We start from the raw sequence: 21,614 nt of genomic DNA, 5'->3' as shown, positions 1-21,614 counted from the left end.
CTTTGCCTTCTTAGATATATTTTATATTTTCTCTTAGATCTTATTATAATTAAACAATGGAAGTTTTATGCTGTTCCACTTTTTCTTTATCTTCCCAGAAGTTACCCAGTGGTTCTAACAGTATCTATTTTCTTGGCCTAAAAATAAGAATTTCCCTCTTTTCTAAGTGACCTAGCTTGCAATTTTGTGTGGGATTTACATTAGCTGGACTGCCGGTGATTATCTATACCTATACATATGTAAAAGAGATCAAACAACAGTGACTTAGAGTATATTTCTCTACCTCACATAATAGTCTTGGGGTAGTTGGCCAGAGCTGGGATGGTAGTTCTGCTCCATAAGGGGTTGCAGGGATCCAGGCTTATTCTGTGTTGTTTTTCCATCCTTAAACAGGCTTCCCTTCTATGAGTGGTGCAAGATGACTCATTACCACATTATATTCCAAACACTTGAATCAAAGATGATGAGAGCATCATACCTGCCTTGCAATATTGTTGCAAAATTATGGATATGTCATGCACCTGAGCAAGTGCTATAGCTGTCTGTTGTTACTAATAAATAGGTAAATGTAAAGGTTCTGTTGAAGTGCCAGTTATTTAGCATGTGCTGAAGAAAAATAATTTCAATGGAGTTGAATTGTGAAATAAATATAAAGATGCATTTTTGATCTTCTCCTTGGTTCTGGGAATATGATGACTATTATTATAATGGGTGTACTAGTATAACTACATTTGAGAGTTTTGTTTTGTTTTGTTATGAGCCAGAGATTGTCTTAGGGATTTCAATTCTAGTAAATTCTGAATTCCATGCATAACTCAGCAGCAAATTCTTAGAATCCCTGTACTTTTTTTCAGACTTTTTGCCTGTAGCCAAATCCTATTAAATGTATTTCCATGTCATGTTGTGCTTAAATAATGTGGCAGGACAGGGACTTGACTTAGAAAATGACACCCTTCCTCCGAGGAGGCTTCTATCACAATCATCTCATACAGAAATCATATCTTGTATTCTGCCTCTGTGGAAATGGGAGATGTTGTTAAAAATTTATTTTTGCTGCAAGAAAATCTGATTCTTGGTTTATTGTGTCAAACAGCTGCTGGTATATAGTGCTGGGTAGCTGTCCAGCTGTGAGGTTCACATAAATTAATTTAACCCTTGGGTATATTGTGAGGCCAATTAGAATGGTCCCTCCAGGTGCAGCAGGGAGTTAAGAACACTTTTCATGAGGTGGGTCCAGATGATCTGATGATGCCCAAAATTCTTGTATGGAATATTTTCCAAATTTTGTGGCAAATAATCATATAAAATATGTTTATGACCACTTGAATATATATTCATATGTAAATACATACATATGTATGCATATATATATGAATAGTGTAAAGGAAAATCATAATAATACCTAGGTGCATATCAGTTTACAGAATGTAATGTGTATTTTCTGGAATAATCCAAAGCATTTGAGTAAAATTGAATTGGATTCTACCAGTCAAAAATGCCTCGTTTTCTCTCTTCTGATCTCCTTTTCTTAGCACTAATTCTACTGAGATAGTGTTGGATTGGTTACGTCTTATGCATTGAATCCTTTAAAATCACAAATATAAAATAAAATCGTGCGGACCTTTAAGGTGCCTCCTGTGGTCCTTGGTCCCTACCTTGAGAAACACTGAATTAAAGGTTCAGCCCTGTCCTCCCTCTGGATAATTATTACAATAGTCACAAAAGCTAGCATAGAAATCCCATAGCTTTGTCCATTTGCAAAATATTCATCCATATGATTTATAATATGCATATGTCAATGTTTAGAATTAAAATATAAGAGGAAAATTGTAAATTATCATATAGAGTTCTCCCACACCAAATAATAAGGCCAAAACACTCTCCAAGGATCTTTACACATGAAGTTTGAGAAGCACTGGATCAAATCCAATTTTGAAGTTGCTTATTTTTGGTTAAATGGACTCTTTCTAGGAACTAGAGATTCCCCTCTTAAGTCTTAAATGCCATTTTGCTTGATAAAGGTTTGTTAATAAGTAATATCATCTGATGGTTCAGAGCACAGGCTTTGGGGTAAGAAAGACTCAAGTCTGAGTTGTGGCTCTCTCCTTTGCTTTGGGAATGTTTTGGCCACATGTCTCCTGCAACTTTCCCTCATCTAAACTTTACAATACCCCTGTGAGATAGGAGTCATTATCATCCTTTTACAGATGAAGAAACTAAATAAAATTAAAAGTTTAATAGAAGTACAATGCAAGCCACATGTAATTTTAAACTTTCTAGTATCCACATTAAAAAAGTAAAAAGAATTTAATATCTCATGCATTGCAATGGTTAAAGTGAAATGTCCTATAAAAACAGTAAATTTGAGTTTAATGGCAAATTACTTTACACTGCTTCCATTTTTAAATTTTAATTAAAAAAATTTCAGGGGCACCTGGGTGGCTCAGTTGGTTAAGCATCTGCCTTTGGCTCAGGTCATGATCTCAGGGTCCTAGGATCGAGCCCCTCATTGGGCTCTCCTCTCAACAGCGAGTCTGCTTCTCCCTCTCCACCTGTGATCCCTCTTGCTTTTGTTGTTTCTCAAATAAATAAATAAAATCTTTGAAAAAAATAAAATTTCAAAGTTCAATTCCTCAGTCACACTAGGCATATTTCAAGTGCTCAATAATCTCATCTCATTAGTGGCTACCATGTTGGATGGTGCAAGCCTAGAGGCTAAGTAACTTGCCAGAGGTCTTTCAGGCATCCACTCAGTAAATATTTACTAAGTATCTATTACAAGACAGGTGCTGTTCCAATCTCTAGAGACAAAGTAGTAAACAAAACAGACGAAGCTTTCATGACAGTAGGACGAGAGAGACAATAATTAATAAATGATTTCAGGTGGTATTAAGTACTATGAAGGAGAATAAAGCAGGTGGAGAAATGGGGTGGACAGAGCCATTGGGTATAGCTTGTCAGGCTGTACACTGCCCAGTTCCAAGGGGCACAGTTCACATCATCCGTGATGTGAATGCCACTCCCTGGAGTTGTACAAAGCAGTAACCCTGGGGATGAGGGCTGAAATCTGATGTAGATGAATCAGAAAAGGTCATCCAATAATGGAAGATCGTTTCAGCACAGATATGAAGGCAGTGAGGGAGCAAGCAGGCAATATCTGGAAGAAGTACTTTTCAGTCAGAGAGAAAGGCAGTGCAAAATCCTCACAGCAGAAAGAGTGCCTAGAATGTTGGAAGGGAACTCGTGTAGGCAGAACATATCAAACAGGAGGACACGTAGCCGAGGATGCAGTCACAGAGGTAGCCAGAAGCTGGATCAAGGTTGGGGTTTGGTGGCCATGATTAGGACTTTAACTTTTATATTGAGTAAAATGGGAAACAATGACTTGATCTCTCTCTTGCTCTCAATCATCTTTTTTTCCTTCATTTTATTTAATTATTTACTTACTTAAGAATTAGCCTAGCTGCTTTGTTGAGACCAGACTGAAGGGGGATGATAAGTTGCAGGAAGCCGGTGACCGTACTATGGTAATCAAGCTGAAAGATGGTGATAGTTCAGAATAAGGTCGTAGCAGGAGGCATGGCAAACGCTGAAATGTGGTGGTACACGTGTTTGAAGTAGGGACTCTAGAACTGGGATCATAACCCCGGGAGCCTTATTCCAGAAGCCACACTTCACACTACACTGCTCCGCAATCGATGTAAGACGGAGAACAGATCGTGGTCTGTCTTTCTCACCAGTTTGTCCCATTGCCCTGCATGGTGTTAGGCACTTGGTACATATTTAATGAACAAATGAACACTTACTGTGTAAATAAGGAAACTGAGTCTCAAGGAGGTTGGCAATGAATTAGTGACAAGTGGGAGTAGAATGCATATGTACCGGTTCCACAAAGATTTTCTAGTCGCACTGACCAGCCTGCATATCTCTCCCAGCTTCTGTTGTCCAGCACACAAGCATCCAAGCCAAGTCCTGTTTCTTAGGAAGCTCAGTGACCAGTTGCGACTTTGTTGTTCCTGTACACATGGCACCAGTTTGTTCTACAAATCGAAGTTAGTTGAAGGAGAACAACAATGAACTGCATTATGCCTGCCTGCTTTGCTATTCTATTCTAATGCCTTTCTGTTCATTATGGTCACCCTCCTCCTTTTTTTCTCTAAGCACACATTTAAAAGATAAAGAAATATAATTTATCTTCCTATTTCCTTGCATGGTTTTCTGCAGCTGAATATGCTCCTCATAAAATTGATTTAAGATACCTACCAGACTTTAAATTGATTGCAAACTACCTTTAACTTCTATTGCTTTGTTTTTCCTCTAGCAACTTTCTTAACTTAGTTAAATGGGCAAATATTCCTCTGGCTATTACTTCATTGAAGCCTAGCTCCTCTAGACTTTCCTAAGGGCACAAGAAGATCAAAAACTTTTCTATTTTTATTTCGTACAGGGTTTTTTTTCACATTATAAAACTAACCCATACTCCTCGAAGGACGTTTGAAACACACACACACACACACACACACACACACAGGCACAAAGAAGGAAAAAAAAGGAAAAATTTAATTCTGTAACCCAAAGTAGTACCTTTAAAAATTCTTGGTATTCTTTCTTGCCGTCTCTTTGTGTATGTGAGTGAGTGAATGTGTGTGTGTGTGTGTGAGTGTGCACACACGTTTGTTGTGAATCATGCTTTTTCACTTAACACACCATTCGCATTTTACTATGTAGCATCTTAAACAGTGCTTTAATAGCTATAGACTATTTAGTAATGAAAGTGTTGCTATCTCTCCCGCTGATAGGCATTTTCCCAATTATCCTGTCACAAATAATGCTACAGTGAACATTTTTGTTCATAATATAGATTCTATGTTTAGAGTGATTTCTAAATCATTCCCCAAAGTAGAATCACTCCCCAATTCCCAAAAGTAGGATCATTTAGTCAGTCAAAAAATAACATTATATTGTACCATTTTAAACTTCTACCTATAATGTATGCAAACATCTATCTCCCTACTAGCACTAATTATTAAATAGTTGTCTTTCTGTGTCTTTTGGTATAAACCACGCTAATGCAATAGGTTTTAAAAGCCACCAAATTTTGTTAATTTGCATGTGATTGATTGCTTCTAAACTTGAATGTTTCCATATACCTGTTTATTCATTGTATTAATCATTTTAGTCATATCCTTTTCTTATTAGAGGAGCAAAATATTCTTCTTATCAATTTGTTTAACTTTTATAGACTAAACATATTGCATTTATCAAAAATTTCTGTACAAATTCAGTTTACCAGAGTGTTGTGTTTTCACACAATGGTATGATGTTAATATACATTCGAGAGGATCAGTACCTTCTAAAATAAAAATAAATGGAGTGCCTGGGTGGCTCACTTGGTTAAGCAGCCGACTCTTGATTTTGGCTCAGGTCATGATCTCAGGGTCCTGAGATCCAGCCCTGCATTGGGCTCCTCCGTGCTCAGCACAGAGTCTGCCTGAGATTCTCCCTCTCCCTCTCCTTCTGCCCCTCCCTCTGCTTGGCTCGCTCTAAAATAAATAAATAGAATCTTCAAAAATAAATAAAATAAAAATAAATATTTATGGTAGACATTTTAAGAAATACAAATAAGCAAAAGAAGAAAATAAAATTTCCCCGCACACTTAAAATAACCATTCATAACATTTGGGGCATTTTCTTTTGTCTTTTTCTTATACACTTAAGTGCTTTTTACAAAAATAGTCTCATATTGTACATTCTACGGTCTTGTTTTTTTTCACATTAAATGTTAAGAATTTATTTTAATGGCATGAATATTCTTCTTTGTTATTTTAATGGCTTCATAACACGAATAGATCAAAATTTATTCAGATCACTGTTGTCGAATCTCTTTATTTCTGATATTGTTACAAAGATATGGGGACATCTTTATGGCCAAATCTTTAGACATATCCATGACTATTTATTTAGGATGAGTTTCTAAAAGTGGGTCATAGGCTTAACCAAATTTTAAGGCTTTGTTACCTATTGCCAAACTGCTCTTCAAACCTGTGTCTTAAGTTTATGGCATAGGATTTATTTTGGCTTAAAGTTGTAAATGTTTGTATAGTACTTGAAATAATTTAAAAGGAGCAATTTACCTAACTATGCATATATTGGGTTAGAAAGATAAATACATCTGGGGCGCCTGGGTGGCACCTTAGTTGGGCGTCTGCCGTCGGCTCAGGGCGTGATCCTGGTGTTCTGGGATCGAGCCCCACATCAGGCTCCTCCGCTATGAGCCTGCTTCTTCCTCTCCCACTCACCCTGCATGTGTTCCCTCTCTCACTGGCTGTCTCTATCTCTGTCGAATAAATAAATAAAATCTTAAAAAAAAAAAGATAAATACATCTACAATGTGCCAAGATCCCAAATTTCCAGAGCAGCTAGCTCACAATTTATAAGTCTTAGAGCTAGTTGGATACATTATGTATGGCTCTGTTCCTATAGATACTAGTGAAAATTTACTTTTACAAAACTCAACGTTTTGCTTTGTCTCTATCAACTTGTCTTTGCTTTCACAAAACCACATTTTTTCCGATCAGCTAAAGATGTGGAGGCAGTGGCTCAGGGGCCTAATAATAGATCTACCAAATACTTACATGTACCAAGCCCTTGCTGACATCAATTCTTTCATTTAATCCCAGAACAGCCTCATTTTTTGGAAGAGGGAACAGAGCTTCAGAATGGTTGAGGGGCTTCTTCTAATTCATACAGAAGTTGCAGACATAAGTCTTTCACTCGGGAGGAATACAGTTTTCACTACTCTGTGTTGCCTCTTTGTGGACTCTAAGACTTCACGGATTTTACTTCTCGCCACCCCCCATCCTATCAACTTACACTTGCATTTACATTTATATTAAAAATTGACCTTTGAGAATTGCACACAAGTTCTGGCTTCAGCCTTTGCTCTCTCTCAGTTCTTGTTTATTTTAATTAGCCATTTAAAATTGTACATAGCTCCCCAACAAAGGAGAATTTCATATTAATGAGGATTAATCACATGCATACTCTAAAATAATATAGATTAACCCCAGCAGCGGTTGTTTATATATTCTGAGATACGTCTTAATATGCCTTTTATTCCAACAATGAGTAATGGGTTGTGGTTTTTAAAAAGCATATGGTAGAAAGTATTGGGAGGGAAAGATATTCAACTCTCATTACCATAGATAATTTAAAATATGTAAGTAACAAAGTAGGGTATCGTACAGTATAGGAAGATCAGAAAATAAAGGAGTCATAAATGTTCAGGTTACTGATGTTTAGTAGAAAAAATTGATGATCTGAGGTCAGACATCCTTTGCATTCCATCTCAACCTCTTACTAGCATGGGACTTCGGACAAATCTTTCTTCTGAGAGTCTATTTAAAGATTTAATGATATTTTCTTCAAATACTTAGTAGAGTTGAATTCACTATCAAACATGGTAGTCTAAATAGTAGAGTGATGTTACAATATTGGCAGAGGAAAAACAAAATGTGGAATGTCAATATAATGGTCAAAAATGACCACACAAGGCCCATCACCCATGGTGTGTCTTAAGAGTCCAGTGAGCTGCTAGGCAGCAGCCTGGCCTGGGGTCCCAATAAGAGACTGAGGAGTCAAATACAGTTTGGTTAAAAAGTTTTTGTCTAGGGAGTAGGAGACCTCATTGTGGTCTTTTCTGTGTGGATTTGGCCACATTTTATTCTCTGAGCTTAAGTTTTTTGCGGTTGACGTGTGAATATCTTTAGCTTAGTTTTTTTTTTTGGGGGGGGGATTCTATAATAGGCCCTCAGTGAATGCAAGCTCTGAACTCTTCTCCCTTTATTCATAAGGTGAATGTTAGTTTAAATGTTATCTAAGTTCCCTCCAAGTTCTCATATTAAAATGGGTTCTTATTTCATTTTCATTATGCATTCTTGATTGACTATGTTCATAATAACACAGGTCTGGTTTTCATTGGATTCCCATAATCATAAAATGTCATAGCTGGAATAAACCTCAGAAACTGTCCATCCAACCCCCTTATTTTACTCAGGAGTAAATGAGCTCATTAGTGGAGGTAGGGGGTAAATGGACTTGGTCAAGGTCACACTGTAGGCAGTGCCAGAGTGGAGAACACCATCCAAGTTTTCCGACCGACCGCAAGGCTCACCACCCACCTCTCCCTCAACTTCCAGCTGCCACTGGTGTGTCCCAGCCCACAAGGCAGCGTGATTTGCCTGCCTTGTGTTAACATCACTCTAGCATGTAATGTCTGTGTTTAAGGCAATGACCTGAGAAATACTTTTATTTCCAGTGATGCACTTATTTTGCAGGGTTTATTAATTTTATTTATGTATTTGATCTCTCAAATGAAATAATCAAATAATTAGTGGGACAATTTAGTGGTGCATTCCGCCAAGGGTGTTTTATAGCACTGGAGCAAGCTTGTCCCACTGCTGTGTCAGCACATCTACTTTCTCCCCTGCTGCCCTTCATTGTAGCCTTCAGACACACGTGGCAGTCAGCCCTGGGCTGGGGACCAGTGTCTCCAGGTTATGTGGAGGTGTCAGGTCATAGTGCAAAGAAACTTTCGTCCAGGAGCCTCCCCAGAACTTGTTCAAGACACGGGCTGCTTCAGTAGGCTAAAAAAGGGTGAGTGTGGGCCTCCCGGAGAACTGAACCTCCTGGAGAACTGAGCCAGGGCATTACGTGAACTGCCCAGAATGTGAATTTCCAGAGAATGAGAGAAAGCAATGTGTACAGAAGTGTTGAAAGTCACAGTTGAGAAGGCCCGGAGTCCATCAAGACCAAGAGTAAAGCAAGGAGCAGGACAGGAAGATTGATATAGACAAGAGCCACAGGAACATTGCAAGATGCAGGAGCAAGGGTGGGAGGGGTGCCAGAAGACCCAGAGTCATTGGAACAAATAGGACAATATAGTACCAAAGGTTTTGGGGAGGGGTGTTTTGGTTTGGTTTGGTTTTTTAACTGGCTTTAATGTGAAGTGTATGGACTCCCTTCTCAAACAGCCCCCATCTGTGCTCTCTCAACAGCCAGTAGTTTTTCATCTGAGAAGTAATCATAGTCTCTCGACATTATTTTCTTGCCTGTCCCCATTTGACTGCGAGCACCATTATATCACCAGGGCCTAGAGCCGTGTATGGAATATAACACAGTTCAGTAAACACTTGTTGCATGAAAGAATGAATGAATGGATGGATAAACGAATAAGTGAATCAATCAGAGCCGCTGAGGGTCAAAGACCTATGAACTATATTCATCTGCTGTCTTTGATGTAAAAAGCAGAACCCAACCAGAGATCATCGTCTTCAATTATGTATATTTATTATAGAATTACTCAATATAGCAAAGAAGCGTCCAACATGAAAGTATTTAACCTCTCTTGACTAAACCTTCCTTCTTATTAATGCTTAATTACACCACATGCACACACAGAAACATACTCATCTGGAGTAGAGGTGAAAGGTCACAGTACCCTAAACCTCCAGGTGGTACCTCTCCTGGCCCACTAGTTGCCTTGTGGGTATGGATGCTGCCACTCCATTGACACTGTGGATTGTATCTAGTATGAGGGTTCTTGTCAGAACAATTTCGAGACCTCAAGCCAGAGATTGGCTGAAACATAGGGAGAGAGGAGGGTCAGTGGGACCCTGTAGTGCAAGCTATGCAAGCGCAGGATCCTCTCACACTGCAGTGAGGACTCCTTTATTGTGATTGGCTCCCCTACGGGTGTTACCTTTGTTATGATTGGCTGTATGCAAATTAGCAACCCCAACGTGTTCATCCTAGCTATAATTAGCGTATACCCTATCTCTGCTACCTCGATCCAACTGGCTGTAGAGTTTTGGGGGAGTGTGCAGATGAGAGAACCCTAACTTGATGCTGTTTACATATGGCAGCTCTCATTGGGACACAAGCAGTTCTCATGTGCTGGTGCTGATAAAGTGCTGGGGCCAGAACTGGGACTTGTGATCCTAATTTATGTATTTACCTTCTCTATGCTCAGAGAGCCTGGGGTTCTAGACCCACACAGATGCCAGGACATGGGCACATCTTAGAGATCTTTGGCAAATACCTAGAATTATTTGTACAATAATTCTAATGATAAGGCCTGCCATTTATCCCATGACTACCACATAGCGGCCACTCTACTAAGGTCTTTCAATATAGTACTTAATGGTCACAACAAGCCTACAATTTGGTATTCTCCTCCCATTTTAAAGTGAGGAGAGTGAAATTCAGAAAGGTGAAATAATTTGTCCAGAGTCACACAGGGTCAATTGTGTCAATCAGAAAACATATTAAGTTTCATACAAAGTAGTGGTGTTAAGTACCAAAGATGGAAAAACTGGCAAAAACAAACAAGCCTTGAAAAAGCAACTATCTATTGGCTCTTTCACTGCAGGAATTGAGGAAGTTAGCAAAGATAGTGCATATTCTGTATAACACCTACGGACAGCTTATAAAACAGTGGTGTTTTTCTGGGAGCTGTGTTTGGGAGCTCTGGGCTTATTCCCAGGTCTCCAAAAGCAGAAACTTTTCCAAGCTTCTATACTATCCAGCTGACAAACTGTAGTCTCATTCTGGTCCAAAACCTGTGTCACTGGTCAAGGACCAGACAGAATGCATGTGTGCCCATACATCTCCTTCTAGGTGACTAAAATAGACTTTCCTATGCAGTCACAGCCTGGCAAGAACAGGTTGAAATTTTATACAGCATCCCTCCGGGCACCAAAAGTTATAAACTATTGATAGATCTAAGCATGAGTATTTTTTACTTTTTCTGCAAATACTAGATGTCTGATACATATTTTAAAAAGTGGGGGGTTTTGTTGTTATTGTTCCTTTAGATTTTTCAGGTTATGTATTACATCAGGTGTTAACACATGCTGGATAGTCTTTCCCTACTTTATGTTTCTTCACAGCACTTAGCACCTGGCGTACTTTATTGCCTTGTTTAGTGTCTGTCTCCACTCCCTAGAATGTGAGCTCATGAGGGCAGGGATATCTGTTTAGTTTGTTATTAAATCTCCAATGATCAAAGCAGTATTTTGCACAATTAGGGTCTCAGCAAATATTTATGAATAATAATGAATGGATATATATATATGTGTGTGTGTGTGTGTGTGTATGTGTGTGTATGTATATATATATATATATATATATATATATATATATATATAGGCAGATGGACAGTTGCGTAGGTCCTGTCAACTGTGAAAACTTAAGATAAAATTATACTAATTAAGGTAGTAGAGGTATTTGCACAGGAAGAGAAAACTAGACTAATGGAATAAGATCTACAGCCCCAAATACCCTGTACTGCCTGAAAACTTTGTACATGATAGACTGAGATAGAAATGGTACAAGGGTGATGCATAGATATACAGAAAATGTACAGAATCCTAACCTGACATCATTTAAAGAATATCAATTCCAAGTGAATCAAATGCAAGAGGCATGACTTTAAAAACTTTAGAAGGAACTGTAGGAGAATGTGTTTATGACCGAGGAGTAGGAAAGGATGTACTGAATAAACAAAAAAACAAAAAACAAACAAAAAAACCCCACACCTATCTTAAAGGGAAGTACTAATATAGTTGATTACACTAAAATTTTAAAAGTTTTATATGTTATTTTAAACAAAATACAAAGACAAGCTTCGGGCCAGGATAAATAGTTGGAAGATGTGCAACTGCGAGAGAGTTGCATCCAAAGCATGCAGATTAGCAGAGAACATGATTATTAACACATCCCTAGGCACCACTACGTATTTTGATTAAGTATTATCATTTTACCATTTTGTCATTTCTTTCCATGGCTTATGCCCACACCAATTTTAGGACTTTGGTAAATGTCACCTTCCGGGTAAAGTCTTCCCTAACTACCTCGTTTGAACTTGAGGTCCCACCTCTGTGCTCTTCAGGACGCCCTCTGCTTCTGCTTTTCCTGTGACGCGTAGGACCATATGACACACTAGGCATTCTGCTTTCCTCTTTGCTGAGGGCGTGTGATCTCCCTCCTCTAACAACTCAGTAGAAAAACATGGGCATACGTAAAAGCAGAAGAAACCTGATAGAAAAATATAAAATAAAATAATACAGGAATGTTCAATCTCACTAGTAATTAGAGAAATCCATGTTAAAATATAAGACATTTTATATCCATCATTTTGGAAAAATTTTAAATTCTGGCAATACCAAATGTTGGGGATGCTATGAACTCATGCTGGATTCATATGAATTGCTACTGCCACTTTGTAGAGCCACGTGTTAATAACTTTGAAGGTGCGTACACCACAGAGGAAGCTCACATGTATGTGTCCAAGGAGGTCAACAATGTCCCCTGCAGCATTACTCCTTTTTGCACAGTTTGGAAATAGCCCAAATGTTCATTCATATGAATGACTAAGTCAGAATATAAACGTATAAAATATTATCTTAATGTTAGAATGAAAGAATCTAAGCCATTTCTATCAAAGTGGCAAAATCTTTAAAACATATTTAGGAAAATAATCTTCAGACGGATGCCTACAGTGGGAAAACATTTAAACAAAGTTTTAAAACATGTAAAATGTTGTATGTTTTTTGTGGGTGCAAGCATATATTAGAAGCAGAAAAACATGTGGAAATTTAGGAGTATAGTTATTTTTGTGGAATTAGGAAGGAATTCATGGGCTAACTTGCTTATATTTATAATGTTTATTTTTAAAAGAAAATATCTGAAGCAAATATGACAGAATGGTAATATCTGACCGGGCTGGGTGGCAGTACATAAGTTTTGGTTATAATTATGTCTATACTCAACTTCATGCTTGAAATATTTAATAAGAAAAGAAATAGGAGGGTACTTAAGTGTGACTGGCAGGGAATAAAGTTCAAGCCGTAGAATATCAAATAATATGGTGTGACATAGAAGAATTGTAAACTGAATTTTGTTGTTAATCATGACTGGATGCAAACCCAGATTCAGTACCTTCTTTTCATAACACTTAATGAGATTAGGCTTTGGAACCTGACGTTCAAGGTTTGAATCTTGATTCAGATACTTAATAACTATTTAAAATTGGGCATCAGTTTTCTCATCTTCAAAGTGGAAAAATGAGATAAAATAGAAACTAAAAAAAAAAAAAAAAAAAAAAAAGAGGAAATCTTCCCAGAGAGGGAGACAAACCATGAGAGACCCTTAACTATAGGAAACAAGCTGATGGTTGCCGGAGGGGAGGGGAGTGGGGGGATGGTGTAACTGGGTGATGGGCATTAAAGAAGGCACGTGATATGATGAGCAGTGGGTGTTATATGCAACTGATGAATTACTCAACTCTACATCTGAAACTAATGAGGTACTATATGTTGGCTAATTGAATTTAAATTAAAAAAAAATGGAGGAAAGCAACAAAACCGAGAGTTGGCCTTCAAAAAGATCAACAAAACTTGCAAACTTTTAGCTAGATTGATTAAGAAAAAAGAGACGACTCAAATAACTAAAATCAGGAATGAAAGAGGGGACAGTACTACCAATATTACAGAAATAAAAAAGATTATAAAGTGGAAAAATAGTACCTCCTCATAACAACTGTTCTGAGGATGAAATGAGATCATATTTGTGCAGTGTTCAACATACGCCAAGGCACATGATAAAATGGAAGACAGGTACATGTTAAGAGCTCCAGCTTCTGATGTAAACAGCATGAGCTTGAATTTTTTGAATGCCATGCTTTCTCTCATTTTATTTGTTTCCTACAATAACCCTACCAGGTTGATGTTGTTATTATCCCATTTTATATATAAGAAAACTGAGCCTGACAGAGGTCAAATAACCTGCCCAAGATTTTCCATCTCTTAAAGGAGAGAGAAGATTTAAACCAGATCTACCTCCAGAAAAATATAACTGAAACTTAATATCCTGGGTCTATTTCACTAGTTTTATGAATAAACTAAATTGAATTTGTGTAAAACATTACAATAATCTATCCTTTAGCTTTTGTTTTCTTTCAGTAGGGAGTCAACCAGCCGTTGCTGATTAAAACTTATAACAAGTATCTACTTAGTGTATGTATATGTAAGTCCAAACATGTAAAATAGTTGCCATAATGGGATGTTGTTACTAGATAAATATTCCTGCCTTAAGCAGATTCTTGGTCTTGGAATATATTGGAAGATCAGTAGGCTGTGATATTCCATTATGTTGAGTTTCTCTCTCTCCCTCTTCTTTTTTTTTTTTTTAACCATAGGCTCTTTTTCTTTTTTTTTTTTTTTTCAGTTTCACTGTCTTCCCTGAAAAATGATTCTCTCTCTGCTTTCCATCTTCTTCTATCTTTTGTGAATTCAAATGGAACTTAACTTTTATTGTCACCAATTATTTTGAATGAATACTTTTCTTAATGTAATTTTCGTCAAGTCAGTTCCATTTATTAAGTATTCATTCTTTCATTCATTCATTCACTCATTCATTCTTTTATGCAGCAGACATTAAGTGGTGACCATGAACTCCCCTCTGGGCTATGTTCCCGGGAAATAAGGGTTACTAAGGCTAGAGAGAGATAGAGGTAGAAATGGACAATCCCAGTGCAGAGTTACCTGAAGATTGGAATTGGTGCTGGAGAGCATGGAGTCCCCCATTTAATAGGGGCACGCAGGAGAAGTGAGACAGAAATGGTGATGTTGCACCTGAAACTTCTATTTGTACATTTATTTACTGTATAGAAAATAATGCATAATCTTTGTAGAAAACTTGGAAAGCATAAAGACAAGAGAAAAATAACCTACAATCATGCTACAGAGAGCCGCTGTTAACAGTTGGTATATTTTTTAAGACCAACTTCTACACAGATGTACCCAAATTTTATAATTTTATTATATTATACATATTTTCTCATATCCTGAAAAAATTTTAAATTATATTTATACGTGCATAATATTCTTCCATGTAAAAATACTAACATTCGCTTTATCATTGGTTGTTTTCCTCTTATGAATAAGATTGTGGTGATAATCTCTGTGCATAAATATTGGCCTGCATTCATGATTGTTTCCTTGAGAAGGAATCCTGAAGGTAAATTACAGATTAAAGAGTATGATCACTTTTAAGACTCTTGACATTTTCTCCAGTGCCCTCTTCTTTACTGATCTCAAGGCAAGAGCTCAAGCCTTTAAGAGAGTCAGATGAATTACAAATTGGAGAAGTTCTTTAAAAATTCCTACACAGAGGGCACCAAGGTGGCTCAGTTGGTTAAGTGTTTGCCTTTGGCTCAGGTCGTTATCCCAGAGTCCTGGGATCGAGCCCAGCATCAGGATCCCTGCTCAGCGAGAAGTCTGCTTCTCCCTTTAGCCCTCCCCCCTCTCATGCTCTCTGTCTCTCAAATAAATAAATAAAAATTTTTAAAAAAATTCCTGCACACTTCTGTGTATGTGTCGATATGCATCTGAATGTGTACACTTTCCCAAGGAAGAGACACCCAGAGACACACACACATATATCCTGTCCTTATAATGAGGTCGTAGAATATAGGTGAGGTTCAGTGGGGTGGAGTCCGGAGCCGACGACCAAGAAAGAATTCTTGAGGCATCTTTGGTGCAAAATGATTTATTAAAGCACAGGGACAGGACCTGTGGGCAGAAAGAGCTGCTGTCCCGGGTTGTGAGAGGTGGCTGATTATATACCATGGGGCTGGGGGAGGTGAGGAGAAAGGGAGGCTGAGAAAGCACTTTCATATGTCAAAGAAGACTCACAGGACACTGGAGGCCTTGCTATTGTCAAGTTAAGGTCCTTGACCCCTCTAGAAGGTGTTAATAGTACGATAGTTGGGAGCTTCCCTGGAAAATGTTACTTTCCTCCTATCACGTGTCCTTATCAGTGGGCTGCAGGTCCGGAAAGAAATTCCATTTTATTTACATTTCCTTCTGCCTTAGCTTCCCTCAATTTTATGGGGAGGATGGTAATGTTAGGACTTCAGGAAACAGAATTACGGATCTCTGGAAGTTAGGCTATTGATAAGAAAGTTTCTTCCTTGTAAATCACTGGGACATGCGTAAACTGAGGGAGACTCAGGCCTCCCAGGATTGTGATCTATGTCAGTTAATCATTTGTTTTCTTCCTTTCCTTAGTTTTTAGGGCAGCCATGAGTGCAGAGGAATGTTGCATACATTGTTGGGGGGGGGGTGTTTGCAGGGTGTCAGCTTCTGCCTTGTCTTCAGCCAGCCTTCTGTTCCCTCATCACTTAGAGGCATCATGTGCCCCCTCTTGCGGAGTGCTTAACATGGGCTGTCTTTGTTGATTTCTTTTGCTAGTGGTGGTGTGTTTGTTTTATCCACCTCTGTATTTCCAGTGCCTGGCATACGGTAAGAAGTTAGTAAATGTTTCTTGAATGAAAGAGAAGGAAGAAAAACAAGACCATTAAATAATTGTTTACTTTTTTAAACATCTTGTTTTGTTTGTTTTCAGCATCCAGCAAGACATGGTGGTGAACCCTGGCTCTAGATCTTCATGACTGAGAGACTCTTTTGCACAACACAAAGGTAAATATTTGAGGCTGGTCGACTTTCTGGTATTAGAAAAATCTTCCTCTCTGGGAAGATGGCTCACAATGTCTCTGAGTCCTCTTCAAGAGATGGCTTTTGTGCTTGGTGTTCTTCCTTAAAACCCCCTAGAGGGTTCGTGGAGCCTTTGGGAATAGCTGCTTGGGGTGGCTTTTCTCCTAGCTGCTTTGTGTTAGTGGTTAGAGAAAGGGAATATCGATTCTCTCTCTTCTTTTCTTTAAGCACCTAGCAAGCGTCATTAGGAGTTTCAAGTTTTCCTGTCTGGATTTTCTGCCTCTACCAGTAGGTGGTCTTGAAATTGGCTTGATTTTAAACATGACTATATTAGCTCTCCCCAAATGCCCTCTGTTTTCATATATTTACCAGCAGCAGGAACCATTCTCTGTTGTTGAAACTGAAGTCAAACCATATGTAAAATAAATGTTTCTACATAGAAAACAGACTTAGAGATTTACAAGCTTAAGGAGCAAGTGCTATTATTTTGAGGTCCTAAACTTTTAAATGATGGCGACACTGAAATCTGTACTTCATACAGGGAGCCAAGAAGGCACAATTGAAAATGCCTATTCTTTTGACAGATTAGTAGCATTCATTGCAGTATCTATTTCTTGTTTACCAGGGATAATGCTGAATGAATCACAGACTGGTAGATGGATGTCCCTTCTGAACACTTTTAATTAGCACTGCCTATTAGGATGAACAGAGTGTTGCTTTCCTGCCATAGATTACCCCCCAACCCCCCTTACATGGAATAGAAATCTTATTCTCCACAAGGTAATATTCATCTCTTCCCCAACCAGACAAGCATAGAAAATTAAACAATGGTCCGTTAAAAAGCCCAGATAATGTATTTATCATTTCCAGTTTATGTGAGTTTGCAAGGCAAATAGGAGTGGGAGCTATTTGTTATGGAACCTTGGGGAACAACGGGACTCGGGAGGGAACGGGGAAGCTGGAGGATCTGAGACTTGTAAAAATTCATTAAAAATATGAGGTGCTATTGGAGACAGAGGAAATTAATTACTCTCAGGGACTCAAATGTCACTACTCATTTAAGTGACCTGGCAAGGAGGCTGAGAAACCTGTGCTGGGAGGGCTTGTGTAGTGGAGAAGGCTGGGAGCTGGGATTCCTCAGCTGTCAATTTTTGCATTTCCTTGGTGAGTTATTGACATGTTAACCTGGCTTGCGCCCCAGCCTCCTCTAATGAGTAGAGTCAAATGAGAAATGGGGGCTGCGATGGCAGGGAGCTCTCTCCCGGGTAGTTGGCCAGGTTATTCAGACCAGCTCACCAGGTACGTAAGCAGCCGCGGACCTGAGGGAAGCCTGTAATTTACCACAATGGAGAGAAGACGCTGATCATTTGCAGCTGGACTGAGTTTGGTCTTTTATTATTGCTTTTCCATCCAGAAAGCTATTCTCTGAGGTGGAGTGAATTTGGAAAGACAAATTAAGGTTTTCTACCTAAGGAGAACTGGGGAGCAGTAGCTTCTGAAAACAGTCATCTTTTCTAGATTGCCTGTCTAATAAATCTCTCTAATGCATTCTGCCTATAGACAGAGGTTGAAAATATATAGACATGTGATGACTTAAAAGTTTAAAATCAGTAAACACTCCGAATAATGGAGTAAAAGCTTTCTCAGATGTGTGCCTTACCAAGACTGGGAAGTCACAGTTTTATTCTTGAACTCTGCTACTAACCAGCTGTGAGATACGGCACAAGCCATCATGATGCTCCAAGCCTCTGTTGTGTTATTTATACAATGGGAACAATAACATCCATCTTCTGTGTTTGTCAAGGACAGTGTATCCAAAAGAGCTTTGAAGGGTGGAGCTATGTAGGTGTGTGGTAGCCATATCACCAATTGGTATGTTTTGTTGTTTTAAAAGTCTTATTTTTACACATTGAGGATGCTCAGTGATCTGTGTTCCTATGTGGGTGAAAGTTGAAGGGCTCTGCAGAATTCTTCTGGCTCGTTCATTTGGGAAAGGTGAATCACCAGGCCAAAGAAGGAAACACTGCTTTGGGGAAAAAAAAAAAAAAACATTCACACGGTGTTAAAAAAAAAAAAAAAAAAATTGAAGTATAGCTTTGGAGGGAGTTGGAGCCCAGGATGCTCACCTCTGGGAGCAGCCCTAAGTACCATGCCTCCAATTCAAGAAAGTCCTGTCCCTTTGCAGCAAAGGCAGATCATGCATTGAAGGTGGTGGAAGAGATGTTTGAAGATTATTCGTCTGTTCCTAGAAAGGGATGATGAGAAGATAAACTAGGGCAGGGTTAGTGAAGACAGAGAAGAACAGAGAACTTTGAGAGGCCTTGGAAAGGAAGGAATTCCAGGCTTTCACATAGTTGGGGGGCGGGGGGTGTGCACTTTGAAGAAGGAGCAGCGCAGTGACTAAGCCGTGGAGCGTTCCCAAGGTGCTAGTAATGTCCTTAATAGAAATGTGGGAAAATGCAGAACTCAGGGAGCTCTGAGAGGTAAACAATGATCATACAGACCAGACAGAAGCCCAGAAGAGCAATGTTGGGGTCGGTGCTGAGAGCGAGGGTGCCTCAGAGGATGAGCAGCGCTGTGCTGGGTGAGCAGGGGTTTGAGGCCGGGCATTGCACTGAGCAGCAGCTCCCAGCCACATGGAACTAGAGCCGCTCAGCGGCACATTGCAGATGCTGGTTTGAGAGCGGCACACTTGTCCTGTTACATTTCCTCGGCAACCAGAGTTTTGTACCCCAGCATGCGCTCAGTGATTTTCCAAGGCTTCTGTGCTGTTGTTGTCTCCTGGAAGTAGACTTGAAGGACTGCCTACCTATTTTCATTAGCCAGCCCTGTAGTGACCCATCCGGAGCATGCACAGAAGGCATCCCCAGGGACCCAGTTCTGAATACTTGCTAAAGCTACTGTCCCCATTCCTTATTGTTCTTTGGAGCTTTTATGCCACTTAACTTTTAAAATTGCTTGAAAGCTACCAATTGACATAACTGAGCTATTGACTTTCTATTTATTGTGTTAACTACATTGTGTCCATTTGAATTCATTTACAGCCTTCATGTCATCCTAGTGAGATAGTAATAAGATAGGAAAATTTTTTCACACTAGTCTTCCTCCGTTTTATCTTCCTTTGTGAATTCATCTCTTTGGTACCTCCTATTTGCCTCCTTGTTTGTTTTATTTTCTCACATTCTATTTACCCTTCAACTTTTCCTCTTAAAATGTGATAAAAATCACACATCCTTCAACTTAGTTGGACATAGGAGATTCTTGAGACCAGTGGGTTCAACTGTAAAAACTTTGAATGAGTTCTTAACCACATGGCAGCTTTCTGTATCTGGTATTTTTGATGGTGGTCCTGTTGCTTTCCAAAGCTGAATGTCTTCGATTGGAATCTCTGCTCCAACATGTAACAGCTGTCTAACACTGAGCAAATCCATTTCTTTAAGCTTAATTTTCACATTAATAAAATTAAGGTAACAATAATACTTTTCATACAAGATTGTTATAAGAATTTAATGAGAGAGTGAATGTGAGAGAGTCTGGCACATTATATATTGTCAATGAATGTTAGCTGATGTTGCTTATAACAATATATAAGGATATATATAAATCCTTGAAATGGAAAAAGCAAATGTGTTGATCTTAGGCAATAAGGAAGGGAGATGCTAGAAAGACACTCTCCCATTCTTTGGCTGGGCTTAGAAAATGGACATCCCTAGTGATGAAGGCATTGAAAGCAGCTAAATGTGTGGGTGCACAGGAAGCTTTCCCTGGCCAGACAGTGACCTGGTACCAAACAGTCAGAAGGCCTGTTGGGCTCCCTGAACTTCTGCTGGGCATCTGGAGAGCATCTAAGTCTACCCTGCCCCAGAGACAGTATTCCTTCCAGATAGTACAGTGGTTTGTACTATGCCAGTGTGTCTAAATTGAATTGCCTTACTCAGAATTCAGTTTCCTGTATGTTTCCAGTTAGGGTGGAACATGGGGGATATTCTTGGGAGATTGGAGGACAGAAGGGAAGCCGCAGCCACCCTGCAGCGCACGTGCTATTGCCGGTCTGCTGACTCACCTAGTCGGCACAAAGCTGTATCCGGGCCCTCAGCTGCTCTCCCTTTTCCCTGATCCATCTCCAATTTCTCCAACTCCTCATCCAGATGCATGTTTAGCTACTTGAGAAAAGGCCCTGGCTGCAGTAGGTCATCCACATTGGCAAGCTGGGAAGCAGTGAAAGCCAAGGTTCCAGTTAGTTTTCATGGAGTTTCAGCACATGCTTATGGGTTCCAGGTTGCTCCTGACCCTCCCCATTATTTATATCCATCCTGCCTTCCTAACTGCCTACTCAGTGGACTTCAGGCTCCAGCATCAGACGTGATTCAACAGACATACAGACTGCTTAACCAGTTCCCACAATTGCTTAAGGTCAAATTCCTCTTTAAATAAATAATACATATATATTTATTTTGCATATATATAGTATTATAAATAGTATATATCCTATATATATATATATATAGTATTTATCAGAGGAGCAGAACCAAGCGCTGGAAGATTACATATGGGTTTGGGTGTGTGTGTCGATCTACCAGTGCTTGTTTCTGCATCTGTGGTTGATCCCCACCTGATACAGCAGCTCAAAATCTTCTATAATGGGGAACTCTCCACTCCACAGAGCAGCCCATTCCTGTTCTACCTCCCAGCTACCATTCCTCTTTCTGTGATATGACACAAAAGAAATTAAATTTGTAAGCCACAAATGTTGTTTTTCAGCCCAGGGTATATCTCACTTTCTCCTTAGGATTTCTGCCCCTCTCAACCCAAAATGCTTGCATAAACTCATTGCTGTGGCCTCACCCACTAAAGTTTTTTCTCTCTGGTTTCTCACCTTTGGAAGCTTCAGAACCAGACTCTTCATGAAATTAACCCTATAAATATGAACATACTAGAGTGGCTCTCCTAGCCATTCCATTTCCCCAGACCCATCTCCTCTTCATCCTCCTCATGCCCTGTGAAGACAACACCTTGATTCTGAATGTTTACAAGACACAGTGTGACACAGTGGGAGAG

The 21,614-nt window shown here is 39.2% G+C and overlaps 1 long non-coding RNA gene across 1 annotated transcript in view; it reads left to right on the top strand.

The window, feature by feature from the left end:
* LOC148109146 (uncharacterized) overlaps positions 1-16,548 on the top strand; it is a 523,556-nt gene extending 507,008 nt beyond the window's left edge. Inside the window, exon 4 of the long non-coding RNA XR_015726195.1 lies at positions 16,468-16,548. This is a non-coding gene — a long non-coding RNA (uncharacterized LOC148109146). The remainder of the gene's footprint in view (positions 1-16,467) is intronic.
* Positions 16,549-21,614: the final 5,066 nt, after the last annotated feature.

This window comes from Ursus americanus, chromosome 12, assembly GCF_024610735.1.
Source record: "Ursus americanus isolate L20-20 chromosome 12, mUrsAme1.1.p, whole genome shotgun sequence".
Taxonomy (NCBI): domain Eukaryota; kingdom Metazoa; phylum Chordata; class Mammalia; order Carnivora; family Ursidae; genus Ursus; species Ursus americanus.
The sequence above is the reverse complement of the archived record's forward strand: the minus strand, read 5'-3'. Positions and strand labels throughout refer to the sequence as shown.